The sequence below is a fragment of the Pezoporus occidentalis genome, unplaced genomic scaffold, assembly GCF_034315485.1.
Source record: "Pezoporus occidentalis ecotype Australia unplaced genomic scaffold, CSIRO_AGI_Poc_V1 ctg145, whole genome shotgun sequence".
NCBI classification, from domain to species: Eukaryota; Metazoa; Chordata; class Aves; order Psittaciformes; family Psittacidae; genus Pezoporus; species Pezoporus occidentalis.
The window spans coordinates 1,576,198-1,593,600 of NW_026913263.1; positions in this window are offsets into that span (position 1 = coordinate 1,576,198).

Genomic DNA, 17,403 nt, shown 5'->3' on the forward strand with positions numbered 1-17,403 from the left:
GCAAGCTGGGGTCCCTTCTGGCCTTGCCTATTTTGAACTCATCAGCTGTTCCTTTATTACCGATGAACCAGGCACTGAAGGGAGTCATATAAGGAAGAAGTTCTTTATTGTGAGGGTGGTAAGGCACTGGAATGGGTTGCCCAAAGAAATGGTAAATGCTCCATCCCTGGCAGTGTTCAAGGCCAGGTTGGAAAGCGTCGTGGGCAACATGGGCTAGTGTGAGGTGTTCCTGCCCATGGCAGGGGGATTGGAAGGAGGTCATCTTAAGGTCCTGTCTAACCTTAACCATTCTATGGTTTTTGCACTAAATTAATTATGTTTCCATTTATTTAATGAGTTGTTTTCCCTTGTACACCAAATAGAGACAAAGCTTCACCCCTCTAGGTTGCATCTTTCTGTGTCTTTTTTCTGCTCTGAATCACCGTTGGAGAGAAGTTGCAGAGTGTGTCCTGGCAGATGGTGGTAGCTGTGCCATTCTGCAGCACAGCGGAGCTGCATGACATTGCTGTCCTGGAGCTGTGTCAAACACGCCATGGATACTTTGTAATTTGAATGCTAAAACTGTGATCTGCCCAAGTATTGTAAGCAAGAGCCAAGAGGTAGAAAATCAGAAAACAAACCAAACCCAGCCTTTTAAGCAGTGTCAAGAGGTTTTGTAAAATTTGCCACAGGCAAAATCTGACTTCTTCATTTTACAAGATGTTTGGCTTTCCTGTGAAGTCAGATACTGGAGCTCTCTGCCTTTGATTTTTCTTGGAAGCAGAGAGGGAGACTTTATATACGATGGCTTCAGAAGATTAGGACCCAGGCATTTCAGTGTCCTGCCTAAACCTGGCATTGAAAATATGTTTGTACAGCTGTCACCTTTGTCCCTTAAGCTATTCTCTTCTGTGGTCAGTGGGTGTTTCTCATGTGTCTGTCAGATGACAGCCGGGGAAGGGACACACCTTGTGGGAAAAGTTTCTTTAAGTCTGTGCCCTTTTGACACTGTTCTGAGTGGAGCAATGTCCCAAAAAACTTTCTGAGAGAGTTCTTTGCTGAATAAAAAATATTTTTTTATCAGACAGTTTCTAAAATTAAACGTGCAGATCAAAATAAGTGGCAAAAGGGATTTGGTTTAAAAATGAATATAAAATGCGTTTAGGTATGTGCATGCAAGGATTCAAAATTGTATTTATGTTGTCTGGACCTTGTGCACAGTTGCAAATTCAGTGCAACAACCTTCCAGCTTGATTGTTGATGAAAAGAAATGCCTAAAAGTGGATCCTCAAACCTTCCTTATAAATGATGATGATGTCAACTTCATCTGTCAGCAGTTTGGCCATTAAGGAACAAAATCAGAACTAATGCCCAGAATGGCAGAGGCTTTGCCTATTTATATTCTTATTCTGTTTCTCCTTCCATTTGAGGTGATGCGTGAGGAAATTTGTTTTGTACTAATTATGTACTTTTCTAGTGTTCTGTCACCCTATCCTGCTTTCTTTATGTACAGCAGAAGTTAAGCACAGAACTCTATCTTGGGAATTTCTGCAGTGATACTCTTTACAGAAAACAGTACCTAGGAAAATGATTGAGATGCTTTGGCACAATCTTTAGTTAAACTATTTTTTCACTCCATTGTCCTGGTTTAAAGCTGTTCTACAGTACCACTGTGTGGAAGTAGTGGTTCCATAACTAGAGATGCTTAGAAAGAAGTAATTTTTCTCTAATACTACTGCTGCAAATTAAACGCTGCTTTGGTTCTATTTTCATATTTTTCTAGAGCATGGCAAGCGAAAGAAAAATATAAGTAAGATAAATAGGTGAAGAGTCTGTCTGCATTTTCCTTTATGTAGTTTGGGGTTTTTCTTTCTTCCTTCTCCCCATGATGCTCTTGGATGTTCTTTATCCGTTGGCACAGAAACAGAAGAAGGAGAGTCAATCATAACAGGATTTTATTGAGAGTTTATTCTCAAGATGATTCTGGGCAGTTGAAATCGCAGTAAATTGCAGCTGAGCAGTGGAACTTTCAATACCACCAGGGGTTTTAGGCATGGTGCATAAATCTTTACAAAAGCCGAGATCTGTGTTCAGCATTTTCCACTGACAAGGAAAGAAATAGATATTAGGCAGGGGATTAAATGGCATAATTCTCTTCGTATGTGTTTTGGCTGTTCATTTGTGAATGCCCCAGCTGTGATTTATTGGAAATATTGTGATGTACCCTTTCAAAGAACAGTGGAAAGCCCAGATTAATGCAGTCTGTGCTGTCAACAAGCTGGGAAGTTCCACATGAGTTTTATAAAAAAAGCTTAAAAATGGGGGTTAAGGGTTTCATTAGATGGGCTTTTTGATTTTTTTTGTGGTGATTCGATCAATTCTCCCCTCTTACCCCTCCTTCTCCTTAAGCCCCATCATTCTGCTGAACCCTGGCTTGGTAAGTGATTCCATGTAAAACTCAGCAGGCATTATCATTTGAAGTTTAATTTTTGGAACATTTTAGCAGGTGTGTAACCTGCTGCCACTTGTTTGAAGCAAGGGTCAAGTTTCACTTTCTTTTTGAAGAAAGCAAAGACATTTTCTGCAGTTCTGGCTGGATGAATACATATACTTAGAGTTAACTGATAACAGAGGGTTCCAATTTGCCACTGCCTTCTAAGAATCTGTTTTGCATGACTTGCTGTGTGTTGGAAGGGCTGGGGAAGCAGCTTTGTCAACTGCTCTTGTCAACAGGAGCTGACAAGTTGTTTAGAGTCAAGGGTTATAGAGATTAATCATGTAATCATTAGCTGTGCTCAGGGTGAGCAGTTAAGGAGTTCTGGGATATCACCGGGTAAAAAACCTCGGGGAAACCCTGAGCTCACAGAAGGTCTCTGCTGTGGGGAGCAGTACTACCTCACTCACCAAACCTGGATCAGGAGTCCTTAACAGCCTTCCGTTTTCAGCCCTTGACGGAGGGGTGTGTCCATCCTCACACACTGATAACTAAACCTTTTGGAATGCTTTGTGGGGCTATAAATACTGAGTGCGCTATTTTGGTTGCAGTACCTGTGAAACCGATCTGAGAGAGGGTGAGGGAGCAGTTCTCTGCCGTTAAGAGCAGTATTCCTGCCTGCCACCTGCTTGGAGGTTGGCAGCATGTCTCGTGTGCTCTGCTACTGAGCTGCAATTACGTGCAGTTCAATACTGCAGAGGCAACCAAGGCTGCTTTGATTTTTAAGTTGTTACTTCTAAGGCAAATGTCTGCCAGTGAGAGTTTCTCAAGGACTTGGGCACAATCTGGAGGCAGAGTGCTCCTAACCATTCTTTATTTCAAATAGAACAGCCCTACAACAAAGAACGTCACTGTTCTCTGCTCTGGTATAGTGTGTATGGTCTTAATTGCTGCAGAATACCAATTCTTTTTTACAAGCTTGTAAAGTGTAGGGTAGCACAGTAAGCAAATCCTTTTCAGGATGAGGATAGTCCCTGCAGATACAAAAGTGTTAAGTGAGCATTATAGGTGAGTAAACCTAGTTAACTTCATTTGCAGGAGAAGCACTGCGGAGCTGTTGAGGGTATTTGTGATTTTATGATCCATGCTCTTACCTGGTAATATTCCTACACCCTCCTGCTCCCTCCCCCCCCTGCACTCCCCTTCTCCCCCCCTTTAAATTTAGCCCATCTATATTCATGTTCTTAACCTTTTACTAGACTGACTGCTTATGTGGGCAGAGTCAAGCAAAAGGCGCAGTCAAGATAACTGGCCTACAGGGCTGTTTTGTCTTACAGCTCCCTTTAATGAGGTACAGTTTTATTATGGGGTGGATACTGCAAAGCTGTGAGGATTGAAAGGATAAACATGCTGAATGTTGCCAAGGAGAGCAAAGAAAAATGTTCTCTTTGTAGGTGTTGAGCCTTGCTCTCAGCTTTGTGAAGGAACTTCTAAAAGCTCCCAACATAGATTCGGGGGGGGAGCAGCTTCAAAGTTCAAGGCACATGTACCCATCTGCTGCTTTGAACAGATCGTGTATACCTTTGACAGCTTCTGGATCCTGAAATAGAAAAAGAAGCAGAGAAAAGTTCACGTTTTCGACTTGATCCCTGTGCTGTGTCGGGTTCTCTTTGGGGATGTTGCTTAGCAGGAGCTATAGCAACTGCAAGATGGGAGAATCATTTGAAGTCCTTAAGGTAGGGGGTTATGTCTCTGTTTGGGGGACTAATATGAGGATTCTACAGTTATCCTTAAAGGAATCTGAACTATGGGATGTTTGAGCAAAGAGCCAAGGGACTGGTGGGAATAGTGTTCTGGCAAGTGCAGCTGCAAAAACATGAAGCTGTTTCTCCCTAAAGATTTAGAGGAAAATATCGGTGTTTCCTTTCACAGCAAATCTTGGGATGTGTAAATGGAAAAGAGAAAGACAAGGGAGCCTTTACTGCCCAACAGTATTTCTGAAGGCAGTTTGTTAAAGCTTGTGAGTCATATGATGTTAGCACGGATTCTTTTTTCTTTGATTTCTTCTCTTCATTTCAATTCTGACAGCTTAAGTCCGGGTGGGAGAATTTCTCTCTGGCTCCCACCTTTCTCGTGTTCTGCAGCAGCTGAAACAAAACGGTTGAAACTCTTAATGATCTTAATACGTGAAAGCAAGACTTCCCTGTCATTTCTGCTGAAGGCCTGTACTTCAGGATTCTAAGAAGAGTTATTTCTGTGCTATCATTATCTTTAAGATTCATGGTACCCTCTTCTCTTTGTCAGGATACCTTTTGTGATAATGCAACTGCTTTTGGTCTTTGCCTCTTTATATTTTGGTAGCAAAGTACTGTAACAGGTAAGTACCATAAAGAAGGGGAAGAAATTAGCCCTGGCTGAAGGGGGGAGGAGGGCAGGACCAACCCTAAACTTTCAGATTAGTGATGGGCTTTACTTGAGTGCCATAAGCTCTCTTCTTTTTTTTCTTCACTTTTTTGTCTTTTTGGCCCTAAACCTGTCTAACAAAATGACAGCAGTTTTTAGTTCTGCTCTCTACAGAATCCATTTCTAGAGGAGGAAAAAAAAAAATGAAAAACACAAGTGTGTTTTTAAATTACAGTTCTCTGAGGTGAAGTGCCAGTGTTGCTAATCACATTCAATAACATTATTAGCTAGGGCAGCAGAGGTAAAAGCAAAATAAAAGGGAAGCATTATGCTTTTTGCCCCTCAAACCACACAATTATTGAAATGGTTCGTTTGGGACATTTTAAAGCTAGGAATTAAGAAATGATTGGAGTGTTGGTAGCTTTCCATAATACCAAAGTCACAGGGGCTGGTTTGTCAGTGGGTGAGATGGAGCCTGTCATTTACAGAGATCTACTCAAAATGTAGGGATGAGGCGGTGTTTTTCATCTCATTCTCTGCTGAGAATATTGTTTCTCATAAAACCAAACACATGATCTAGCAAGTTTAGTACCTTCTGATCAGGTGAGGCTGTGGGCTCGGGCAGTAGAGATCACAAGGTTTGTTACAAAATGAGGTACTTTGCTGTGCCTGTACTTACGCCCTTAAATCAGGTTTCTGCTGTTCAGTATGGCAAATCATGTGCAGCTATGATCAGAAGATCAACTTTTGCTAAGATGGGTAGAGCTGTTACTTTGTGAGCTTCTGACTTGGTTGGCAGACCTGCCCTAACAGTTAGCTTTCTTGTTTTCAGTTCAGTGGCTATTGCTGCATTGTGTAGCATTCCTCCATACTGGACTGTGAAACGACCACAAAAAGTACCTGTGTGAGGTATATGTGTATGGTTTTCTTTGAGTGTTTTGTTTTGTGGTGGCTTGATATTTTTTGTTTGGGTTTGTGTGGGTGTTTTGTTCTTGTGGTGGTGTTATTTTTTTTTTTCTCTGATCCCCTTTACAGCACAGCTCTCTGAATACTTTTCTGATTTAAGTGACAAGTTCTCTCTTGCCACACATGGGCACAAGAGATAACCCATTTCTAGCTACTTAAATTGACTTTGCTGCTAATATATCATGAAACTGTGTGTAGTCTTACTGAGGGTTGATGGTATTGTTTCAGTTTCCATTTTTCACAGATTCTTTCTGTATCTTCCTTCAGTCACTGGAAAACTATCTCCATAAATGCTAAAAACCATCTGGAAATCATGGTAATTAGGTCCATCACAACATCCTTCTGTACTGGACTGAATTTGAAGCGTCCTTTCTGTATTTAGAAAGTAGAGCTTTGAGCTCTACTTTTGAAGAGGGATATTGTGTCTGTCAGAATAATAGAGGTTCAAATACCCTAGAAGGAAAAGTTGTGACACCTTAGACAAAGTGTAAATTAAAAAGTAATACAGCTATTTGGAATCTGACGCTACAGAAAACATTAAACTATATTAACGTTTTTCATATTGAGATAAGTGGGGTCAGTGTATTAGCTAAACTGATACATTAGTGTACAAGGTGTGCTCATGACCAACTGTAGTCTTCGAGTGTTTGGGGTCTTTTTTGTTGTTGGTTTTCAAATGGTTGCTCCTTAAAAGTTGGGAACTAAGTTGCGCATCAGAGTGAATTTTAGGAAGAGATTAACTGTTTGTAGTGAATGCTGTTCTGTTTCTTGTATCATTTGATGTGTTGCAGCTGTATTGTATTATCAGGGAGGGACAGTTCCTGTTGGGGATTAGAAGTGTTTTATTATAACAGAGTGAGAGCAGAGGCTAGATTAATCCTTGTTCTGAATCACCCTCTAGAAGGCCACCTTGGAAATGCTAAGGAAGGCTTAACTCCTCATTCTTTACAGACTAATCTTTTTAAGATTGTTTTGTAGGAAAGGAAGTTCTTTGGGGATTTCAGCTATTTCTGTATGCCAGAATGTATTTCATCCTGGTGTTCTGCTTCTGTTAATCTGTTCCTGGTGGCCCGACAGAGTGGAGAGCCATAAAGCACAAATCATATTAGTAGAAGTTCTAATCTGAAAATGTAGATTAAGTTGTGCTCTTCCAAAGGTATGAATTTGAAGTATGTGGGCTGAAGCTGTTAATGTTGCAGCATTGAGCCAAACACTGAGTGCAGAACTTGGGCTACAGTTTCTGCTTAGTAATGTACTTTTGTTTCCTGTTGAGCCTGAATGATGAATACTTTTATCTCTACTATGATCCTTTTGTTCTTTTCTCACCGTTTGTGTAGGCAGTCTTCCCTAAGTAGAAGGTAGGTAGGTAGAATACAAAATAGCCTGAGGTGCACAAGCAAAATACTTTTTGTTTGCAAAGCCTTGGCATCTCTTCTTTTTTGAGTGAGCGTTCTATTTCAGGAGCACTATGGAGAGTCTTAATGGCTTTCTGCTGCTTCTCTGTTGTATGGCCATATAGTTCTTCCCTTCCTATCTTTTCCCTTGGCATTAGAGAACAGCTTCCTGCTGTTTGCAGAGGTCCTAATCGGTAGGTTACATTAGCACAGTATTTTTTATATACAGTGAGAACATTTCACGATGTGTATCCTGTTTCACCACGCAGAGTGCATCAGAGAGTCTCTGTCTGCTTAAAACCCAATTAACGTCTGTAAAGCCTGAATGGATCAACTGCCTGGGGAAACAAAGTTTACTTTGTTAAGAAGTGAAGAGAGAACATTGTGAGTGGTGTGTTCAAAGTGAGGATTTCTTTGTTGTTTTTTTTTCTTTAAGAAATAAGTAAACTTCTAGTACTGTTGAACACCTGCATATCAAAAGAACTGTTCTCACTCTTTTCGAATGTTATCAGCCGCTGTTGGGGTATGGTAGATATCCAGGGCTTAAGTAGTGTTTAGAATCTGATTTAGGGCCATAAACATATACAAATTGATGCTGGTACTTTACAAAGGACAGTGTAACTTTAAAGGTGCACTGTTGTCTGCTAAATTGACCAGAATTACTCACCCTTCATTTTGTGGTATGCTTACATTTCCACTGGAATAAGCTTTGCCATTCTCATTTTCTTTGTTTCCCTCCCTGCCCTGAAAAAAGTTTCTTGTGTGTATTTTATGGTGTTGACATCCTCTTCCTTCTGCAAGAAATTATTGTTGTTTTTTTCCCTTAACAGACTTCATATACTTATTTATGATCATAGGAAATGTAGCAAAACTACTGGGCTTGTAACTCTGGGACTGTCAGCCATTTTCCATGAAGGTTAGAGGAATAGAAAATCCAAATCTGGTTTGCCCTGTGTTAAAGGCTGATAATTCTACTGTTCATATTTTTGTTTCTTATAAAAAAGATAGCTTTCTTTGAGAGATGGCGATAGCAGGCACGAAAGACTCCTGGAAATACTTGAGCAGTTGTTGCAAGGGTTTAATTAAATGCTTAGAGGAGAAAAAAGGTATTACTGCTAAACCATTAATATATCACAAACATTTTACATGTTTTGGATGGAAGATTGCCTTGTAGTTCAGTGATCTTGATTGTAACATGATAGGAAGCAGATCTGAGGTACTGAATTTATTAGAAACTAAATACTTTATCCAGCTTTGAACTCTTTTGGTCATGTTATAGGTGTTTTTAACAAGCTGGGACAAAGCTTGTAACAATTTTCTGACTAAAGTCTACTTTAATGATGTTGGTTCAAGCACAGAGTGAAATTTATGAAATTTTTTTTCTACCTTTTCAAAAACTGCTTGTTCCAGCAGACTTTTTTTTTTTAATGTCTCAACTTTCCTTCATAAATTCTGCCTTTCTGCCTGATCAGTTTCCTCAGTTCAGATAGCCATGTATTTTGTGAACACTATTGTAGTTTCCTTGTAGAGTCACTTAACTACACCATTTTTATTTGCTTAGGGCAGTCATACAGTAGGGAAAGATGAAAAATGCTGAAAATGAAAGAATTTTGGAAGATTTTAGCTTTGGTTTAACAGTATTATCTTACCTTTATTTGTCCTATATATTTGATGGCCTGGGGTGGAACTTTTATGCAGTCTGTGCTTACTTTTAACTGCCAACATCTTCAACCAATTTTCCAAAGTCTGAAAAAACATGATAGCAAAGAAAGAGGAAAATAGACAGTTGTAATCATGGCTGAATAAAAGGATGTGTGATCAGAAGGTCATTAATTGTTTTTTTTGAAACAGGAAGCATCCCTAGGTACGTTTAAATTGCTCTTCATTACTTATTTCTATTGCTTAATTACTTGTCTTATTTACTTCATTACTTTTTCCTATTACTTTAAAAAGCATCTTGAATTAGTTATGAAACCTGTTCTTTAAGAAGAGTCTGTGTTTAGCTTTCGGCTCTCTAAGTATTTCTAGCAATCATGCTAATGGTTTTGCAGAATAAAATGTCTTAAATGTTTTAGAACTACACTTCCCTTAGAGTAGCGAAGCCCCTGTCGTATAGAACAGTCCCAGGTAGTATGTTACATAGCAGGACATGGACAAGGCCATATTTAAATGAAGAATAACTGAGGAGCAAACATGTCTTTACTGCAGAGTTGAGAGCACATGATTAATGAGGTGGAAGATTTGCCAGAGCTGAGCTCTGTACGTTAACGTTTTTATTCGCTCCACTTTGTTGGCACGCATAAAACACCTAAGCATGGTGCCATCACACCCCTTCTACTATACCAGGATTGTTTCTACCACAAATTACAGGGTTATGACTGACCAAGAAGGGCAGGGCTTGGTCTCTTGTACCTTTTTATGGCATTGCAAATAGCTATGCAATCATCCTGGAGGAACAGTGCAGGAATACAAATTACAGACTAACCCAGTCTGTTGGTGTCTCAGTGCAAGTGCCTGTTTATGTCAGCTTCACCCTGCTGGTTGTTCCACAAAAAGTGTATGGACGTAAAGGGAATGCTGAAGGGTCAAGGAGGTCTTGAGTAGGTATAAGGTGCATTCAGTAGGTATTACTGAAGTTTCTAGTGAAATAAGCTACCTGAGAATAAACTATTGGTGTGCCGCAGTTGAAAGGCAGTAGAAAACTCTTTCTCCAATTTGAACTGCAGGTGAGTATGGGGAAGCAGACAGTAATTAATGAAAGTGAAATTTAGTGAGAAGAGTCATCCATATCCAGAAAATGCCAGCAAAGCTGTGTCTCTTCTTTCTGGTACAGTGCAGAAGTATCACTTGCATTAGGTCCTTAAGTAGTTATTACAGAGGTGGGAAGGAGAGGAATGCAGATCCATAGGTGAAAGCTCATGTAAGCATTGAGGTCTGCTTGGTAAGGGTAAGAGATTAAACAAAAAAATAGTCTGTCACAAAACACTACATACAGTACCAATCTTAAAGGAAACTGCTTTCTAAGATGGTATTAGTAGTCTTGGTCTTCTGATATTTGGTGTAATAACAATTGTATGTATCTATATAATCATTTCTAGCATACATTTTATAGGAAGGTTGAATTTAATTCTCTTGTCTTAACGTTAGTGGAATAAGAAGGTGCTCTTTTCTATCCCCCAAGGTAGAAACAGAAGGCCTGATTTTTCTTCAAGCGCTTTGAAGATCAGAAGCCTGCACATGAAGGTCAGGTAGAATAGCTAGCACCAATGTGATTCCCCCTGTGAATGGTGGAAGGCTCCAACTCAAAGATATTTACTGGGACACTGGGAGGGATGACAATAATTTTGAAATCTGAAGCATCACAACCCAAACAAGGACTTAAAGAAAGGTGTCAGTTTGAAATGATAGAAGTATTTAGAATAGAATCATAGAATAGTTAGGGTTGGAAAGGACCTTAAGATCATCCAGTTCCAACCCCCCTGCCTTGGGCAGGGACACCTCACACTAAACCATGTCACCTAAGGCTTGATCCAACCCGGCCTTGAACACTGCCAGGAATGGAGCATTCACAGCTTCCCTGAGCAGCCCATTCCAGTGCCTCACCACCCTCACAGTAAAGAACTTCTTACTTATATCCAATGTAAGCTTCCCCTGTTTATGTTTGAACCCGTTACCCCTTGTCCTGTCACTACAGTCCCTAATGAAGAGTCCCTCCCCAGCATCCCTATAGGCCCCCTTCACATACTGGAAGGCTGCTATGAGGTCTCCACGCAGCCTTCTCTTCTCCAGGCTGAACAGCCCCAACTTCCTCACCCTGTCTCCATACAGGAGGTGCTCCAGTCCCTGATCATCCTCGTGGCCTCCTCTGGACTTGTTCCAACAGTTTCATGTCCTTTTTATGTTGAGGACACCAGAACTGCACACAGTGCTCCAGGTGAGGTCTCAGAAGAGCAGAGTAGAGGGGCAGGATCACCTCCTTTGCCCTGCTGGTCATGCTCCTCTTGATGCAGCCCAGGATATGGTTGGTTTCTGGGCTGCAGGTGCACACTGAAGCCGGCCCATGCTTATTTTCTCATTGAGCAGCACCCCCAAGTCCTCCTCCACAGGGCTGCTCTGAATCTCTTCTCTGCCCAACCTGTAGCTGTGCCTGGGATTGCTCCCATCCAGGTGCAGAACCTTGCACTTGGCATGGTTAAACTTCATGAGGTTGGCATCAGCCCACCTCACAAGCGTGTCGAGGTCCCTCTGGATGGCATTCCTTCCCTCCAGCTATCAACCGAACCACACAGCTTGGTGTCATCGGCAAACTTGCTGAGGGTGCACTCAATCCCACTGTCCATGTCAGCGACAAAGATGTTGAACAAGACCGGTCCCAACACCGATCCCTGAGGGACACCACTTGTTACTGGTCTCCAGCTGGACACTGAGCCGTTGACCATAACTCTTTGTGTGTGGCCATCCATTTCAAATGATTCTGCACTGAGTCTCCTGGTGAGTTCCATCTCCTGTCATAAGACTGCAAGCTGTTAAAATATGTGCTATTTATTTCTAGGATTAATACAGCACGAAGGTTTAAACCATTAAAGCTTTCATGCATGGGTTTAAATTCTGTGGGGAAAAATATTGTCCCCTCCAGTTTGTGAATGAAACTTTGGTTTTGAGAACAGACAAGCAAATAACAGTATATGGACAGGAGTGTGGAGTTACTTCTGCTTTTGTTTAGCTATATGATGGAGATGACCATTATCTTTTCACTTGCATATTTGATCTTCCTGCACTCTAATGGACTTGCACACACAGAACAATGGAATTTTGCCCATTTCTTGAGTAACCTGAAACCTTGGAAGTCGGAAAGAATAGCTCTTATTCTGTAAAGTATCAGTGGATGTAACATTATACAAAGCAATTCATAAAGGAATTGGGTTTAACTGGAATTTGCAGTTAAAAGCTACTAACTCAACCCTATATTTAAAATCTCTAAGAATTGGGGAGGGAGTGAGAATGATAGGTAACTTAAAAAGAATTGAGAAAAATAAAGCCATTTACTGCTAGGATTTTGTAAAAATGTTCCTCTTCTCAAAGGTATAAAAATAGATCTATTGATTTTCAAAGCTGTGCAAAAATCATCTAGATCAGAAGCTTTCCTGTAGCTTATGTTGTCTGCCTATGTGGAGCGTCTGGAAGGGGTGTGGGGAATTGTGTGTGTTGAGAAAGCTGTTGGTGTTACTCAGGAGCTTGCTTAATTCTGATGTGCTCTATGCTGTTCTTTCCTGCTTATGTATGAATACTTAAAAGAACTTAATGTTACTTATCCTTTTTGTAAGGAGTCAGAATCAGTTTCTCCAGACTTGAGAGTGGATTGGCATTCTACTTTGAACCTCCAACTTGGTTACAGTCGCACCTAATTCTGAGCTGGTTTTTGCTGTGGTACTTTGGGAGTGTTCCAGTTTCTTGAAATTACACAGAGATATGAATTTATAATTCTGATGACTGCAAGAGTAAATGTTTCATTTGTTTAGCTTGGGGGGATAGGGAACAAAAATTCCCTACAGAAATGTAGCCAAGCAGAGAAGGCTGAAAGCTGCAGTGATTTACAGCCTTACTAGAACAAAATTATGTGAGGCTGCATGGCCCTTAATAATATCAGATATATTGCTTCAACTGTGACATGATTGTTTTAGATCTCTTGGTCCCTAACTTCTCTAAAATATATGGGTGTATTGTCAGCATTTCTTAGTCTGTTCTGGTTACACTGGAACACTGTAGCAAGATTTCGGCAGGCACTACCACGGGAAATGGTCCATTTTAGTTCTCAGCTGAGTTATTTCTGAGAACAATCATCCTTCTTTAAAACACAGGTTTTACGCCTTGTTACCATTCCTAGATACTGGTTTTCATAGACATCTTTTTGGGGCTATACAAATGCTAGTTCAAACTCTAAGTAACTTCTCTACTTATTCTGAACTAAAGATTTGTGGCAAGACTAGCCTTTTTTAGGAGCAAGTGCACATCTTTCCTTAAAATCAGCTCTTTGGCTGCTGTGTGAGAGTTGAGCTGGCCCATGCTAATCTGGGTGAGGTGTGGCCTCTGCACGTGTCCTGTGTTTGATCACTTCAGTCCAAGTTCTTTGGATGTTTGCAGCTATTGCAGGACTGGGGCTCAAAGCCCTATCCAGTCTGGCGTTGAACCCTTCAATGGGCCATCCACAACTTCTCTGAGCAACCTGTTCCAGTCTCTCCAGTTTTAAGAAGAGGATGTTATGTGGGACAGTGACAAATGACTTGCACAAATCCAGTGCATCATCTGAGAAGATGTCTGTATTCCATAAAGAGTTTCTAGACGCTGTCAGACTTGGGAAGTTCAGGTCCAAATGATTAAGTAAGCAGTTAGATGAGTGATTGCTGTCAGAACCTTGGTAGTTACCAAATTAGCCCTGCTTCCTTTGAAAAAAAGAGGAAGAAAAAAGATGGTGTTATATTTCTTGACTGATCTCTGATGTTTTCAAGCTCCACAAATGGAATATGACTGTAATGCAAATTTAAACTTCGTCAATCAGCCCAATCCCTGGAGAGAGAAAGGAAGGTCTTGTGGTTCATTTATACTCCATCCATCACTGATGCCATTGCTCCACTTCCTATTTGTTTCCTGAAGGCACCTCCTCAAGAGTAAAAGCTGGAAAAGGAATTTAAGGCAATGATTGGCAGCATGGGGTGAAACCTTTACCAGAGGAGGCTCACTTGTCCTTCTTTCCAAATCTGTACTTCAAGACCAAAAGTCTTTATACTACTTCTAGACTGCAAAATATGTACTGTATCCTGTGCCAGGCTTATTGTGACACACAGGATGACTTTTTATTGTTATTCTCGTAACAGCCATGCTTTAAAAAAACCTCAGAAATAAATGTTTTCTTATCTATCGTAAAATCCAACCCTTCATAATAGCTATCAAACTCTTAATTCTTCCATGAAGCAGTTAGCCAAGAACTGTGGTTTCCATTTAAGGGGGGGGGGGGAAGAAGGCATTTTGCCCAAAAGTAATGGAGAGAAGCAGCAGGTTCAGTAGTAGAATACACCCACCAACATCTTTTTTTAAGTCAGTAGAATATAAAGCAATACTAAATTTACTTGGCTTACTTGTATTTTTTATATAAGTCAGATATTTCTTTTTGCTTTCCTAACTTGAAGGCTGTGGGATTGTTTCCAAACAGTCTGATGCTTTAAGGGTCAGGAGCCTTCTGAAGAACAAACAAGAGACTAAATTTTGCTTTTGCTTATACTGGGTTCATGCCAGAATAACTGAAGTGATGTTACTGGAGTTAGTTATCCTTGTGCAAATCCAGAGTAATAGAATAAAATGAGCTTTCTTGTCTTGCTGTAAGGAGGACGGGAAAATAAGAAATGTATTTCTGTCAGGTGAGTTTTCCTTTGTTAAGGCAGGCAACAATGAACCTGCTCTTACCTGCTGGTTTTGTTCTATTTTTAACTGTAGTTGTCCTTCTGAATTTGTGTTGGTGTTTCTTGTGAATGACAAGACCTCGGAGTTTAAGGAAAGGCTCTAGAAAAGGGCACTGGCACAGCTAGGTTTTTCAGCATTGTGGGAAAACATCCCAAATGAACACATAATCTTTGACAATCGCTTGTTTGCTGTTTGCTCACATCCGTTTTCTTTGACAGTGTGATCCTGAACAGAGGAGGCTATTTCTCAGCAAGTGTGTCTTTGTTCTGGCACTTTGTCTAGGATTTGAAGCAGTGGTTCATCTCATGGTGCAAGTATTTCCAGCTTGTGACTAGTTTGTAGGTTAGTGTTCTCTATTTCATCATGACCCCTTGAGGCACAGTCCCACTTGGCTGTGCACTGTAGTTGCTATGCCACAATGTGGCTTCTGCTGTTACCCCATTTCTAGAGTAGAATCTGAATGAACAAAATTAAATTGAAAAGTCATGAAGCAAATAAACTTCTTACTGTCAGAAACTTACTGTAATCATATGAATCCTTTCTTACCCTGCAGTTTCTAGCCATTTTCAAGTGCATTGCTTAAGGGGATTAGAATTAGAACTGGAATGATGAGGTTGGTAGAGAGATCAAGTCTGATCTCCCATGTGAAGCAGGGCCAACCTCAAGTATCTATGGTGTGGGGGGAAATCCACTGTTTTTTCCATTCCTTAATTGAGGGTGGCTAGAAGCAGACGTAAACTTGGATGGTTTATTAGAGCGATGGCATCTACTTTTGCTGTTTTCCCCTCTTGCATTTCATCCCACGTTCAAAGTGTGTTACTGTTCCTGACAACATCAAAGGCAATGTTCAATTGCAACTGTCTAGATTGCTGAAACTTTTTCGTTTCTACACTAATAGAAACTCTTAGTGAGAGGGACTATTGGACTAAAGACTTGCATGTTTTTTTTTATTTCCCATGTTCTCAAGCCAGTGCATTTAAGAAAGCACGAGTTTTAATTATTAGGTAAATACTAACAGTGGGGAAAAAAAGTTCAAATTTCATTATGTAAATAGCAGAAGTTGTAGAAAACTTTAAGAATGACACTGATGTCCTGTATGCTTTCACAGCACCCTTGGCATTTTCCCAATTCACAGCGATTGACTATTCACACACAGTCGATACGGCTTAGAAAAGATATACAGCATATTCAACAGCTGTGAGGAATCCAAGCTGACAATGTACATTTACATAGGTTAATAGTTCTTAAAACCAATTTCAGTGCAGTGGTTCTGGAATCAACTTTCTAATAATTGTACAGCTGCCTGGGCAACTGGAAAATGTGACTGGTATGTTTAGACTAACAGTGGAATATGTCTAAGAAGCAGAGCAACAGAAATTTGTCAGTTCAAAGTTTTAGTTGGATCAGGGACAGACCTAAAAGTTCAGACCTGTTTAATGTCAAAGTTACCCTAGCACAGAAAGCATCCAGCCCTCCTGGAGATGTCAAAGAGCATCAGGAAGAAATAGCAAACCAAGTAGTTTTTGCTGAAGGTGCCGCATGGTCTTTGAAGAGTCACTTTCATGGCAGTTCTGCAGTAATGAACTTGTCTGCTACCACAGGCTGAGTTTATTCGTTTATTAAAACTGTGTATGAGTGTACATGCAGAGATCTTGCCATTATGCAAAAAAGAAGTCCTTAACTTTGGCCATATGCAACCTGAACAATAAAAGTTAGCTGTCATTAACCTTACTGCCCCTCCTCTCTAAAATGGTTTCTATCTAAAGCTGACAGGCTCACATCGGTAGGCAGTAGTACCAAGGCAGGAGCAAGGCTGTGGGTGTTGAAAACAGATGCAGCCTGCAAAAATATTTTAATAATGTTTTTAATTTTGCATGGAGGCTGGCTACGTATTTGTATTGTATCTTGGGAGCAAAGAGAGCCCCAGGCTCCCACCCACACTTGTTTATCATAAACCCCTTTAACATTCTCCCCATAATAAGGGAGCGGGAGGATTTCTGTGGGGCTGAGGCAGAACTCTAAGCAGCATCTTAAAGCAGTGATGCAGGTGAGGGGCCTGCTAAGCCTCAAAGAGTACTTTTTGCCACATCTAGAATGTGGCTGTATCTGTACAGATTATAAAACAGTAAAGGGGGAGAAACGGAAGGCTGTTTTCAGAGTCCTCAAGAACTTCCTTAACCAGTAAATCTAAGATTCTGGTAAGTTTTTGTGGACACTAAAACAACTATAAAAGGAGCTGTGGAGGAGCAAGTAGATGAGATTCTGAAGGGATTTCTCACTGTTCAAACCTCAGGTCAAACCCAGATGCCAACAGCATCCTTGTGCCCAGGCAAGCAGATAATGTAGTTCTGTGTACTGTTTCCTTACTTTCAAAGCTCATGATCATTTATGGATATATAAAAGGGGTTTTAATGCTGGTGACACTGCCAAGAGTATTTAAACCCTGAGAATTTTATTGAGAATAGATTCTAATCCACAGTTCTTGCCATCTTTTTCTTTCTGATATGCTAATTTAATGCACCATCATTTTTGATGGTGTGTCATTGAATAAGGGATGGCACTTTTGAAAGTACATAGTGCTCAGGCAACCTCTTTCATAGCACTTAAGGGATTTTCTAGCCTGCCCTGAATTAGGAAGCGTAAATTTCAGTCATATCTAAACACTGTCAAATGTGTGTCTTGGTTCTGTTACTTGGTTGTGTTTTATTTAAAAATCTGAACAGAAAGAAAGGCTTGTTTTCTCCCAGGAGCTGTCTTGGAAAAATTAATAAC